Source organism: Callospermophilus lateralis, chromosome X (genome assembly GCF_048772815.1).
Source record: "Callospermophilus lateralis isolate mCalLat2 chromosome X, mCalLat2.hap1, whole genome shotgun sequence".
Lineage (NCBI taxonomy): Eukaryota > Metazoa > Chordata > Mammalia > Rodentia > Sciuridae > Callospermophilus > Callospermophilus lateralis.
The window spans coordinates 538,609-550,924 of NC_135325.1; the positions used below are offsets into that span (position 1 = coordinate 538,609).

General features: G+C 37.9%; 1 protein-coding gene and 1 non-coding gene across 2 annotated transcripts in view; both read right to left on the minus strand.

Annotated features, from left to right (window-relative positions):
* Mid1 (midline 1) overlaps positions 1–12,316 on the minus strand; it is a 118,611-nt gene that overhangs the window by 90,709 nt on the left and 15,586 nt on the right. The gene's annotated exons all lie outside the window — the stretch shown is intronic.
* Positions 5,952–6,023, minus strand: Trnag-acc (transfer RNA glycine (anticodon ACC)). The gene has a single exon. It is a non-coding gene; the product is annotated as a tRNA-Gly (tRNA).

Below are 12,316 nucleotides of genomic sequence, written 5' to 3' on the forward strand. Positions count from 1 at the left end.
AAATATCACTCATCTTCTACAACACTCCCTTTGGATTAGTTTATTTCATAAAATCTCTTAGGGTTATATATCTCTCAACAGCACTGACTGCCCGCCCCCCAGACTAAGATTAAGGCAGCAGCAGAGCTACTGTCTTCACATATGTGCGAGGGACAGTCATATTCCAGTGTGTCCTTCCTTCTTGCATTTATCCTAACTGTAGATGCTTCCTTGACAAAGGCACAACTTGTGGTCTAGGGTGCACTATGGCAATGGTAGAAAAACAATAATGGCCCTGAAGATAATAATATATCATTCTGTATGGAAAGTCACTGGATTGCCAGGCATTCTCCTCAATTCTTTATGGGCACAATCTCATACATTCCTCATATAAACCATGAGTGACAGATGTCACTGGACTCATTTTATAACTTGGAATTTAGAATTAGAGATGTTCAGAAACCTTCTCGAGGTCAAGCTTAGCTGAGGCAGAGCCAAAATTCAAATTAAGGTAGAAGAGACTGTGAATCATCACTAAATATGATTAAGGTAAACTTAATAATCCCAGAAGGATTACTGCAGAAAACCTCTTAGAGAATCACTTCATTGTAACCACAATTTCTAGTGCCTTTGAAAAGTTATAAGCTGATGACTATGCATATCATAAAAACCAGGCAAGAAGAGGGAAAGTAGCATGACTTACATGTAAAATGATCTGTTATTATTATGCATATTATAACTGTATGGGCAGGCTTCATAATCATTATTATGTATAGTAACAATTGAGTATCGGATTATTTTAATGTACCCCTGCTGTGTTTCCCATGAACACAAGGTCCCTCTCTGTGAGCATCTCTCTACACTGCTATTATCAATGATGCCAAATCAATTATGTGATTATCTATGATGGCCCTTTTATGATATCATCATGATGTCCCTCTATGGTATCCCTCCTTCAATAAACCCAGTTCAATGATGGTATGATAGTGAGGGACATCAATTTCTTGGGAAAAAAATTGATTTTGTTTTGCCATTTCCAATGTTTAGCCACCAGAGAAACTATTGATGGAATGCTGTTTTACACTTGTAAATATGACAGCGATTTTTTTTCAAAATAGAAAGCACTTTTATTGACTATATAGACACAAAATAGAAGAGGTAGAATTACTTTCCTGAAAGGCATCGATATGAAGGTCACTATTGAATGGAGATAAACCCATCTCCAAAGGAAAAGACCTGACTCAATGCTTTTTAAATCAGGAAACCCATTATAGTGAATGTATTCTGGGGGAAAGGTTACAGAGTGAAAAGGGCCCAAACTGTGATAAGAACCAAACTCATAACTCTTCAAACAACTGTGGTGGTTCATTTCCTCTACCTCAGCCTTAGTCCATGGTCTCTTCCCAAAACATCTTTAGCTATTAGGTATAACACTCAAATTTTCTCAGCTTTATTGAGAAGAAATCTGAATAAATTATTTCCCCATGGGTCATCAGCACAATAATAAAGAATTAAGAGATCAATAAATGATTTCTAAACCAAGGGAAGAGAATATCAGGTCCATATTTCCCTCAGCAAAATGTTTTTCCCCCTTCTTGTTTTGATAATCTGATCACATCATCTCATTTTCTGACTTTATGACTGAAACTAAACACTTCTCTTGGACAGGAATATTATTGTCTAAGTTATTCCTTTATTAGCATAGAGAAAGTGATTGTTATTTAAAATGTGGTAAATACATTCAAAGGAAAGGCAGAGAAAATGAAAAAATACCGAGAAAATGGAAATTTCTGCGCTCTAGACTAAGTACCTACACGAAGCAACTACCTAAATTTACATACAGGCATTTATTTAACTTCTGCTGAAACTGGGTATGTCATAGATACTCTCTACAACAGGAAACTGCCACCAAGTGGGAGAAAGACCAATTGTTGATGAGTGGCATATCTGTGGTCTAGCAATGGTAAGACCAGGGCTGGGGGTTGGCAACTGTGGCTGATAGATCAAATCCAACCAGCCACCTGCTTTAATAAAGTGTCACTGGAACGAAGCCATAGCCATTTGTTTTTGTGCCGTCTATGGCTGCTTTCAAGCTATGGCAGGATCTAGCAATTCTGACAGAAACCTTATGGCCTACAAAGCCAGAAAGAATTAGTTGCTAGCCTTAGACAGACAATGTTTATGGGACTCCTGCCTTTATGAATTAATCTGGGGCTCAGTTTCCCTTTTTGCAATTGAGAGACTAGAAAAGATTTAAGCTTTTCCACAAAGTTGGCCCATCAGAGTTATTTTGGGCAAGTTTTGGGGGAAATTCCCAAGCCCAAGCTGCAAGGCAGATGGTCATGCTCTGTTGGGCTGGGCTCCTGCTCAAGGTGGTCCGTGGGCAGCCAGATTGAGAAATTTAGGGATTAGACAATTGCCAGGGCCCTTCGAGCTCAGTGCTTTCAGGACATTGAACTACTTGTGAAGTAAGTAATATCCACCAACAGGAACAAACACTTGGAAATTATGCCTAAACAAATTTAGCTTTTGCATTAAAGACTTGTGCTTGATTTATACCCTTCCAAGTCTCCAACTAGAGGAGTTTAGAATCTATGGATTTGCAAGGATAAAGATGCAGTATGATATAAATGATTCCTTTGGAAGACAGATTTAAATTAGACTAACAGATTTAAAGAGTTAACTTTTGGTCTATGAAAATAATTCACTTGTAATATATCACAATTAAAACTATTATACATCAAATATAAGCCATTTGGTGGATGTTCTCAGCTGCCAGCCCATTCCCCACTGATTCTCCACTCGGAGGAAAGCCCCAGGCTCCTATCTGACACAGACGGCTACACCTGGAAAGTAGCCCTGGGAATGAGCCGCCAAGAACTAGGAAATCTGAGGGATAGCAGATAATATCAAATGCACCTAAATCAGGCTTGGGGAAGGGATTAAAGAATATTTCCTAAGCCTTTGGAGGTTTAGGGATTGCTGAAACAGCCTGAAGGATGGCATGTGCAGGCCCAGACTGCACAGAGACTGCTGGGGGCATGGGGTGGGAGAGCCTGCTGTGCTCAGAACTGTGGGGCAGCTTCCAGGCTGCCAGCCTGAATGGCAGGCTGCAGATGGCAGGGTGTAGAGAGGAGGTGGGGGATCCTGCAAAGTCTGGGCTCTTGACATCTCAAGATACACTTGGTTTTGGAAGTCATACAAACAAGTAAAAGCCTCTAAGAGTGAAACTGATGGTTTCCCTTGTGGTGTTGGCAAAGATGCTTTGGTTCAACTCAGGGGGCCTCAGTGTCTCCACGACTGCCATTTGGGGCTGGATCGTTCTCCGTTGTGGGGCTGTCTTGTGCATTTAAGATGTTTAACAGCATCCCTGGCCTCAACCCTCTAGATTCCAATAGAAGCCCTCTCTCCTTCCAAGTTGGGACAATAAAGCAACATTTGCATTATACAATGCAAAGATTACCCAATGGTCCTGATGATTTCTCACTGTCCTATCTACAGGTACAATGAAAGTTAACTGTTCTGAGGCAGCAGGGAACAAAACATAACACAAAAAATATCTACAAATATGCATATAGTGTTATTTTATCCTGCTCCTTAAAAACGAGAAGTATTTCATCATTACTGCCTAATCTAAAGTTGTAAAAATCAAATAGTCTCTTTATAAGACTTTCTTGAAAGAAATCATTGGGAGGGAATTTGCTTGCTTATATATTTGATATTCAAAAGAATGGCTGGTGGGGGTGAGGGTTTTAGCTCAGTGGTAGAGCTGGCATGTGTGAGGCACTGGATTCAATCCTTAGCACCACATAAAAAATAAATAAAATAAAGGTATTTTAAAAAAGAATGGCTGGTGGACTATGATCTTTTTTTGGTGGTGGTGGTGGTGGTGGTGGTGGCAGGGTACCGGGGATTGAATTCAGGGGCACTTGACCACTAAGCCACATCCCCAGCCCTGTTTTGTATCTTATTTACAGACAGGGTCTCAATGAGTTGCTTGTGACCTTGCTAAACTGCTGAGGCTGGCTTTGAATTTGCCATCCTCTAACTCAGTCTCCTGAGCCACTGGGATTACAGGCATGTGTTACCGTGCCTGACTTTTTTTTTTTTTTTTAATCTCTTGGGAAAATTCTACCTCCACAATAGATAGACTATAATTTAGTTAAATTATTACAGATTATAGGTTCTTATATTTGTTTCAAAAAGTATTTATTGCTGGGCTGGGATATAGCTCAGTTGGCAGAGTGCCTGCCTTGCACATGTGAGGCACTGGGTTCGATCCTCAGTACCACATAAAAATAAAACAATAAAGAGATCATTTGTTAGATAAATTAATATAAAAAGTATTCACTGCTGATAAATTCCCTACAGCTTTTCTAAACGCTCTAGTTGTTGAAAAATGAATTATCAGATACAAAATAACTGCAAGATATACTCACTGGCCTTGGGTAATTGAAAAATATTTGGAGAGAAAAGACATATGCCCAAACAATGCTTATAAAAATAATGCACAAATGTATGTAATTATGAAAGAAAGTAAAGAGAACAGAGAATGTAGATTAGAGAATTTTGTGACCAGCTAGCTACAGTAGTCAACCATGAGTTTTGAGTTGGTCCTTTAAGACTAGTCAAGATTTGGTAGAGGGAGGACTAGAAGGACTGAGTAGGAAAACAATTCACTTTTATTTATATAAACTGTATTGTCTGACTTTTTATAAGAACATAATTTGTCTTTATAGAAAAAGCTTAATATTTGCAATAAGGCAGGGGGAGTTAGAGCCCTAAGGTAAAAAAATTAAAAAAAAAAAAAGGGAAAAGAAACCACTATCTTTTGCCCAGAGCTTCCCATGGGTCAAGTATTATAGGGTTTATTTCTGAATTATTATCTCTGTTTTACTGGTGCAGAAATGAGGTTTAGAGAATTTAAGATTGTTTTTGTTTGTGTTTTTGTTTTGTTTGCTTGTTTGAATTGAACCCAGAGGCACTCTACCACTGAGCTATGTCCCAGCCTTTTCTTGTCTTTTTCTTTCTTTCTTCTTCTTTTTTTTTTTTAAACAAGGTCATGCTAAATTGCTGAGGCTGAACTTAAACTTGGAATCCTTCTTCCTCAACTTCCTGAGTCACTGGGATTACAGGGGTATGCCACCAAGTCTGGCTATATTTGTGATATGCTTGTCTAAGAAACTGATTTCAACCTACAATTCTGACTGATCAGCATTCTTAGAGGAATGAATACTAGACAAAAAGTTTCATTATTGACTAACATATGGTGACCCTTCTTATTTGTATCTATGCTTTGGCATAAAAAACTAAATATTATTCAAAATTCATTTAAGCCTCTTAAAAGATTGGAAATGTCAAACTTATAGACCAAGAATCTAAAATTATGTATAACCAGTTCAAATAAATGACCATATTGCATGTAATGAAATAAATTTAGGGATCATGGGACTGGGGATGTGGCTCAAGCGGTAACGCGCTCGCCTGGCATGCATGGGGTGCTAGGTTCGATCCTCAGCACCACATAAAAATAAAATAAAGATGTTGTGTCCACCGAAAACTGAAAAATAAATATTAAAAAAATTTTTTTTTCTCTCTCTCTCTCTCCCTCTCTCTATCTATCTAAAAAAAATTTAGGGATCATCAGATTCATTCATTCATTCATTCACATAATGCTTAGGTACCCAGTAGCTGCAAAATATTTAAATAATTCAACATTATGGTAAGTAAATAAAAATGATTCTACATGGATTTACATATTTCAACCTTGTATTTTTACTTCCTTATATCAATATTGAAAATAGATCCTTTTTAATCAACATCACCACTTTAAAGAAAAATTCTGTGCTCAGTCCAGGGAGCCCAGGTGTCAAAAGTGAATGTAAAAACACTTTGTCTCTCCCTTTCTTTATCACTAATTTTTAAATGTGCTATGTTTGGGTCATTGTTTTTGGGGTTTTGTTTTTTTGTTTTTGCAATACTGGGGATTGAACCCAGGGCCTCATGCATGGTAGGCAAGCACTCTACCACTAAGCTATACCCCTAGAGCCTCTATGCTATTCAATTACTCATGACCTTGTGTTTTGTATCACTAAGATGGCTGCTGTGTACCACTGATGTGCTTCTATCCACTAGATGTAGGCTAAACACTTGGACCTGTATTATCTCATTTAACCCCTAAGATCCCTAATAAGCAGGTATTATCATTCCCATATTTTTTTTAGGAGATACAGTTGTTCTGACTATCAAATAATACTTGAAAGTGCTTTGCAACCTGTCAATCTGGAGAAATATGAATGCTAGTTTTTATTATAAATGCTTGGTAATAGCAGGTTCTCAGTGTTGAATCAACAAATATCCTGAACTATATCTCACAACAACTGAAAGCAGTATCTTGAAAGATACTCTGTCTCCATCTACTACCTTCCAGTCCTGGCCTACAAACTTTGTCCTAGACATATGGAGCCTGCATGATGGCCTTGCCATATGTTTACAGATGAATTTTCAGAAGAACCGTTACAATTGCTTCACTGAACGAGCTGACACTAAAATAAATAGATGAAGCCCTTGAATACTGGAACCCTGTACAGTTCAATTTCACAATCCAGGAGCAGGCCTAGCACCTCCTTGGGTGGAGATCATTCGGCCTCTCCAGGTCTCCTAGATCTTTCAGAAGCAACTGGCTATATTCAGCATGAGCCTGAATTTTATCCATTTCACTCTTCCCAGGTTTGAATTTGACCAGGACAACCAAGAGCAATTGACTGAGTTCTGGACAGCTATGTGCTATCCAGGGTCAAAGGAGAAGGAAATAAATGCTCCTTACCACTTCAGGATATTTATCCTAACACTTAAGTTCCTAAAAATTCCATTCAGATAAAGCAAGTCCACCAGCTGGCTTGGTTAACACAATAGCACTTCCTTGAGTTGGCCTCTCATCCCTCTCTTCCTAGAGACCTGGCCTTTCAGAGTGGAAATTGCATTAACTGCTTCTGAGTCTGGATATTTACCTGACCTATTAGCCCTTTTCCGGAAGGATATGGGGACCTCTGAAGAAAGCATGTGAGAAGAGCCAACAGTCCAGCGCGTGAGCAGTAGACCTTTAATAAGAAAGCATCCGGCCCAGAGTTTAGTGTGGATCAGAGCCCTCATATTTTGCCCTCACATCACTGCAGAGGAATGAACAGTGTAGATGTCACTGTTTGTCCTCTCTGAATGTTGCTTTTCACTGAAATGTGTTTTTGCTTCAACTTTTCAAATTAGGCAATTTCCAGATATTGGCACCAAAGTCAACAATCTTTGATAATTATTCACATTAAAAATTATCTCATGGATGGAGCTCCATAGTACTCTTTTCATAGCCCCCTTTTATGTGATCTTATTACATGTTATCTGTCATTAGCTCTAGACCATGAAGCAATAACTTTGCTATTCATTTCTACATCCCCCAAATTTGCCCAGTTCTTATCTCATAGTAGTTACATAAAAATATCCCTTGGGTGAATAAAAGATTTCTTTTGTGAAAAAAGACTTTGATAAAGCAGATATAAAAAACATTTATAAAGACACAAAAAAGGATAAGTGCTTTCATGATGCTGTTTCATACTTTTCACTAATAAAAACCTGTTCTATCCTGGGGCTGGGGTTGTGGTTCAGCAGTAGAGCACTCGCCTAGCACATGCAAGGCCCTCAGCACCACATAAAAATAAATAAAATAAAGGTATTGTGTCCAACTACAACTAAAAATAAATAAATATTTTGAAAAAATAAAAACCTATTCTATCACAATGTATATAAAAACCTGTAGTTTTCTAATACCCGCCCCCCATAAAAAGCAAAGGAGATATAAGGGAAGAAGCAGATTGTGCACCACTACTCTTTGCATTGTATACAACTGACACAAAGAGATTACCAAGAACAAAATCCCCAGGGCTACTACAGAGGAGGAGCTGGAAGCTTCTCCCTCTGCAAGTTCCTTTACTTTAGGACTTTCCTTCTGCTACCCTGCCCACTTCCTATTCTAAGGGACACAGCTGTGAACACAGCCCAGGGCCAGCGTGCTACCTTCTTCACGCGCACACCAAGTGCAATCTCTCTCTCTCTCTCTCTCTCTCTCTCTCTCTTTAGCTGTAGTTGGACACAATGTCTTTAGTTAATTTATTTTTATGTGGTGCTGAGGATCGAACCCAGCACCTCACACATGCTAGGCGAGCACTCTACCTCTGAATCACAGCCCTCACCCCACCAAATGCAATCTTACCACAAAAAAAGAAAGCTGGCCCGCTGAGCCCCTTGTAGCCAACCCAAGCTGCCTGAACGTCATGCCACCTACATTTTCTTCATCTGTCTAGATGTGTCGAAATGGGACAGCTATTGTATAAACCTAAATCCCAGCTTCCCTTTCCTAGGGAACAATTGTAGATGATTGAGCCCAATAAAGCAGGACCATGAAAGCCCAGCCCATCCACATCATCTTCAAAATGGTGTGTGTTTTTAAAGGCATATGTTTCCATCCACCACTCACTGCTTCTTAAAAGTCCAGTTTACTATTTTGTTTTGTTAAAAAGAACAATAAACCAAAGTTTGGAATTAGGCAATTTCCAGATATTAACACCATATGATTCCCTTGAGGGTTGTTCAAAGTTTCCCATGTCGGCCGGAAACACAAATCAACCCTATAACCAATGAGTAATTTATGATACTGTCAAGAAATCCACGATTGGATTACACCAATGAAGCCTTTATCATAACTGTAAAAGTGTAGATAAAATACTACTTCATGTTCATCCAATGCTTACTATGTGCCATCACTATGATCAGCAGTTTACTAGCATTTTTCTTTTTGATGAGAAACACAAAATGTGTTTTCCTCTGTTAGCTTAAAAAGCTATGCCTCATGGATATGCAAAAAGGCATTAAAGTCCCAGAGTCCAAAACATAATGTGAAGAAATTTAAAGTGGATTTTGTAAATGCAGTTGTATCAGATTTTTCCAGAAGGCTTATATCACATAATGAGAGGGGAAAAAATTTAAAACTTCAGTCATTTACTTTCCCCAGCCACTCACAGTCACTTTATTATTTACCCAGTCAATGTGAAAAAAAATTCACTAGTCTTTCTAAGAATAATTTATGATTTGTCAATGGCATAGACTAAAAGGGTTTTGATTATTACAACCTAAAAATCTCCAAAAAACCCCCACTGTACTTATTTCTGAAAAACTCAAAAAAGGCCACATAGAAGGCTGAAACACTCAAAATGTAATGCTGCCTGTGTTGGCATAGTTAGCTAGGTAGAAAGTACTGAAAGAGATATAAGACAAACTGAGCAACAAGGGAACTGTGCTTATAATTCAGAATCACTATCTCTTCAAGATGATTTGAGGCAACTCAGTTTGCCACTCTCAGCCCCAATTTCCACAGCTGTAGAATGAGGTGGAGCAACCTGAGCTCTAAGGTTGCTCCTGGTTCCTACATGTTACTGGGACCTGCAGTAGGTACTTGGAGGATTGAACAGTACTCTCCTTATCATGAATCTAAAGCCAGAAGAAAGTCACACACTATTATCACTGTCTTTCTGGGCCAAGAACACAAGAGAAACATCATGTTTATGCTTGGGCCCAAGAGCTGATCAACACTGACACCTCCTATTTATTCTTAATCTTCAGGGGCGAGACTTTGAATCTCACACTTTGATGCATTTCTGTTGACAGGATGGTGAATTTTGCCAACTAAAGCAAAGACCACAAAATCTAAAGGATTCTTTATTTCTTCTGTGAATGCAGTAACCCTAATAATTCTGATATCCTCTTTCAACATTTCTTAGAGAACATATATATTGCATTAGCCCCTCTCTCAAAAAGAAATCGCTTCACTATAGCCTTAGAGACAAGAGTAAAAATACCCCAAACTCTTAACCTGGCATGTGAAGACTTTCAAAATTTCCATTAAGATGATTCTTCCAGGGCTGGGGTTGGTTGTGGCTCAGTGGTAGAGTGTTTGCCTAGCATGTGTGAGGCACTGGGTTAAATTCTCAGCACCACATATAAATAAATAAAAATAAAATCCCATTGACAACTAAAAGAAATATATTTAAAAAAATGATGATTCTTCCAACAATGCCTCTCTTGGCCCCTCAGTCAGAACCCCACAATCTATTTAGCATTGTCTACAGTCACAAAGCTATCTCCCGTATTGCTGTAGACAGGTCTCTGCAGGCCTCACTACACCTCTTTGATGCATAATCCACTGATCTGTCAGAGCAGCTTAAATCCCACCACCCTGAAGCAAGGTTTATTGTCTACTCAAACCCAGAGTTATCTCTTCCTCCTCCGAATCCCCACTCATCTAAACCAATCAACTGCACATGTCCATCAACAAGTGTTTATTATCGTGCCTCTGCCTTTGGCCAGGGGCTTTAGAAATTAAACTACAAAACACATTAAAGTAACAATGTGGACCCCTAGACAAATAATGCAAGCAATGATTTAAAAAAATACCTAGCAGCCCATCTATTGCCAAAGTCCACACACTCAACCAATACACACTCTACCTCCTGGTTTCTAATAGTAGAACTACCATGTATAGCAGACTTTCTCTGAGTCAGCCACAATGTCAAGGGTTTAAATGAAACACTTTATTTTGCTTTCCCAAGTTTCTGTGAAAGTAAGTACAGTATGTTATTCTCCCCATTTTATAGACGAGTAACATGCAGCATATAAATGTTAAGCAACATGCTCTAAGAATACATTTGTTACACAGAACCAAGACTAAGAGATTCCTTGTGTACTTGTCTGTGCATTTTCCGGAACTCCCTGAGCTTACCAAAAAAAAAATGATCCTAATCATAATAAATTGTCAGGCAATAATGCATTCCTCTCTACAAGTTAAGGAGGGGAGAGGTGACTCATCGGGGAAAAGAGAGGTGAGAAGCAGGGCAGGGAGTGCCCTTGAGCTTTCCATTAAGAACATATTCCCGCAGATATTTCTTTTTACTCGATCCATCATAAATACTTGTACCAAACTAAAAAAATTAAAATAGTTGAATACATTTTACAAATATTTGGAAATCATTTTATCACATGGGAATGTATAAAAAAATACATGTTGCAGACTAAAGACATGTGGCCATTGAAATAATCACAAACAATTGCATTTTAAAAGAAATGAGTTGGAAGTGGTGAGACCCCATAAACCAAAACATTTTAGAAAATGTGTGTCTCACTCACATACCACATGATGAAACATCAAATTAGGTATATATCTGCCTTTTGTGTTAAAATCTAACCTGGAATTATTGTGAACTATTTTGAAAAACTATATAAAGGTTACACTAAGGAGGTCATATGTGGTATGAAGTAAAAACTGAAAGTCCAATAAAAGGAATTTTACAGACATCTAGTAAATTTGACAGTGTTTTTTAATACAAGACTTGGAAATGGTAGGTATGATGGCCCTTTTTCTGGGAAAAAAAGCATCTCTAATGCTAGGGTCAGTGTCCTTGCTTTGAGAACAATGTGCCTTCTACCAACAGAGAAAATATTTGGCTATTAGAATTTTCTACTAGACTATAAGCTCCATAAAGGCAGGAACCATTTCTGTTCATATTCTCTTCACTTAATAAACATATTTAAACTTAATTTTTCATAATTTCCAAAAAACTATATGAACTTACATATTCTTATAGACATAGCTTCAAAAGTTGTAAATTAAAAAAAATATGATGAGAACCTGAAATTTTCACTTTCCAGAAATCTTCATTATCAGTAAGAGGTTTAAATGTACCTGTCTAAGTCATTAATTGATTAAGCAGAATAAAACAATGAGCCTATGCTATGGAAAACCTGAAGACACAATTAATAGTCATTCTAGTGTTTAATAAATGTTGCTGTATTTATAAGTAAGATCACATGCAATTGCCTTGAGCAATCTTAAGGTATTTAAATTGGAAATAAATAAATAGAAACATACATTTTAAAAAAAATACTTATGCTGCCTTGCACGGTACCACATGCCTGTAATTCCAGTGGAGGATTGCAAGTTCAAAGTCAGCCCTAGCAATTTAGCAAGGCCCTAAGGACTTTAGTGAGACCCTGTCTCAAAATAAAAAATAAAAAGTGCTGGGGTGTGATTCAGTTGTTAAGCACCCCTGGGTTCAATCCCCGGCACCAAAACAAACAAACCAAAAACAAACAAACAAACGAGAAACAAAACAAAAAAACCCCTCTCATCCTTGGAACTTTGAAATACAAAGAAAAGAAAAAAAGAAAAAAAAATCTTTCCTCGAAGTATACACCAAGTTCAAAAAAAACTTCTACCCATCTACCAAACATTTAGAAA